This window comes from Macrobrachium nipponense, chromosome 5 (genome assembly GCF_015104395.2).
Source record: "Macrobrachium nipponense isolate FS-2020 chromosome 5, ASM1510439v2, whole genome shotgun sequence".
NCBI lineage: Eukaryota > Metazoa > Arthropoda > Malacostraca > Decapoda > Palaemonidae > Macrobrachium > Macrobrachium nipponense.
The window spans coordinates 691,739-694,238 of record NC_061107.1 but is presented as its reverse complement, the minus strand read 5'-3'; the positions used below and the strand labels follow the sequence as shown (position 1 = coordinate 694,238).

Below are 2,500 nucleotides of genomic sequence, written 5' to 3'. Positions count from 1 at the left end.
TGGGGATGTAAGGGCATTGTTATTTCATATTACAGATGAATCCCTAATATGTTCTACAGTAGATTTTTAAAAATTAATTTTTTTTTCTATGGGAGAGAACACGACTTTCATAAAAAAAAAAAGTCCAAACACATTTTTCCTTTTCTTTCCATTCACAGTTTTATATTGCTGCTTTAAAAAAAATGTAATACGAAAGAATTTGTTATTATTTTAGTGTTTTGTCGAAGGACTACGAGGGACACTAGCAGAAGGCTTTTGATTTTATTTTTTTTTCTTCTGAACAATGTTTAATTAATATGCTATTGGGTATTTATTATATAATATATATATATATATATATATATATATATATATATATATATATATATATATATATATATATGTGTGTGTGTGTGTGTGTGTGTGTGTGTGTGTGTGTCATAAAATACACGTAAGAAGGCGAGTGAAAACTGGTACATGGAAAAAGTACTTACGTAGTTTTTCTACATATTTAAGTTCACACTGTCTGTGTGTGTGTGTTTTTGTTTTTGTATGTGCCTGTGTGCCTATGTGAGCGTTTGCTTGAGGACGTACAGTTTCATTTTGACTCACTCGTATTATATTTAATAGCTAAAGATATTCTCTTTGAACGTGTTTTTAAACCCTTGTCCCTTTTAACGCCAAAAAAAGGAAAGAAAAAAAACACTTGTGTAAATATTTGGTCGTCGCGGATGTACTAATCGTGAGTTTAAAAAATTATAAATATATTAATTATATATATTATGTTTCCATCTGCAAAATAATTTCGTTCTTCACTTTTTCTGCTGATAATAAAACCCTCAAATCTTTAATTCGACGTAGATCAAAAACATAATTCTTGAATTAGGAATAAAATGTCAAACCATTTTTGGCGTTGCTCTTTCAGTTGGCAAAATCTCTCAATCTGCCTTTACAACGTCATAAAAGATGTATAGTGAATTGAATGCTTTTCTAAACCATCACTGAAGTCATTACGTTAATCAGTTTCTGTCATGAAATTCACATAGAGATACATGTAAGTGAATGAAGTAGGTAAATGCATAAACATTAAATTTTCTGGTGATAGAAGTTCACTCTCGACGTGGTTCGGAATTCACGTAAAGCCGTTGGTCCCGTTGCCGAATAACTACTGCGTTCCATGCAAAGTAAAAACACCATAAAAAAAAAAACTATCATAAACATTGAATTTCCCAATGACTTGTCAATCACACTACATTAATGTAGGATGTTACATATCTGGCAACCTTGACAATTCTCTTATGACCTCGCACAGCAGTGAGGATGCAAGAATTATCCTTATTTCCCGTCTGTCATATCAGCCTAATTTCTGCAGCTCCATATTGGACTTCTCCTTCGTCACGTGGTGTGACATTGTCCTCATATTCAGGCTGGCTCTTCATTTCCTGGTCTCCTTCACAGGATTCCTCTTGGGGCAGTTCATCATCCCATCGAGGATCCCATCCCCAGGGCAACTAACTCTTTCACCCCTTACGACGTTGTTTCTAGCCTGGTCTAGAAAACGGGATTTCGTTCTAGATATAAATTAAAAGAAAAACATGAAAAGAGGCATTGGTAAGTCTCGTACCGTTTGGTATTTTTACTGATCGTTTATTGACGTCCTTGAAATGAGAGTCAGGTTTCTGGAGTTCTTCCAAGGTGCTAACTAACAGAGTTGCAAATGACGTTGGATAATGATGCCTCATACAGATCTTACGAGACCAGAGTCTCGTATCATATTTGGTAAGCGAAAGCCAGAAGCGGAAGGCAAACTAACGCTCCCGTAGACCCAAAAGCGCTGTAGAACTCTGTAGACTTGTAGAAACTCTCTTAAGCAGGCACACAACAGCAACATCTCTGCAACGGCTGGTGGGCGTCTTGCTAGCGTCGGGGAACCACGATTTTGGTGTGTTTAAGTATGTCAGTCACGTCATCAGTCAATCAAAAAAGAATTAACGCTAGACATACTTCTATCAAATAATGACCTCAAAATTTCCCCAAAAAACTAACTGAACTTCTCCCCATGTCATTATAACAACCCTGCAAAGAAAACATTAAGTTCTCTAACTCAATTCTCCAAAAATAAAAAATTAAAAAATCACCAAATTCACACACTAACACACACCTCCGGAACTCAGACTCACAGAATCTCCACGGACTTCTGTCATCACATTTCAAACTCACAAATTCTCACAAGTAAAAAAAAAGAAAAATAATGAGCCCGAGAAAAAAAAAAATCACATAACAAGCCCAGCCCCAAATTCATAACTGAAAAATGTTCTCTCTAGCTCTGATATTTCAACAACCCATAAAATCAGAAAAACTCTCCAATCTCTAACAGCAAAAACCCTTTTTACTGCTCGCATAATTAATTACAATGAGACTTAATGTCAAACGCCCATTTCATACAATTCACAAAGGCCAACAAATTACAGCTCCCGTCCAAGAAGAAATGCTAATTAAAGCTCAATCCCCAGTTACATCT

The 2,500-nt window shown here is 35.4% G+C and overlaps 1 pseudogene; it reads left to right on the top strand.

Moving 5' to 3' along the window:
• LOC135215336 (uncharacterized) overlaps positions 1–1,494 on the top strand; it is an 11,354-nt pseudogene extending 9,860 nt beyond the window's left edge.
• The last annotated feature ends 1,006 nt before the right edge of the window (positions 1,495–2,500 follow it).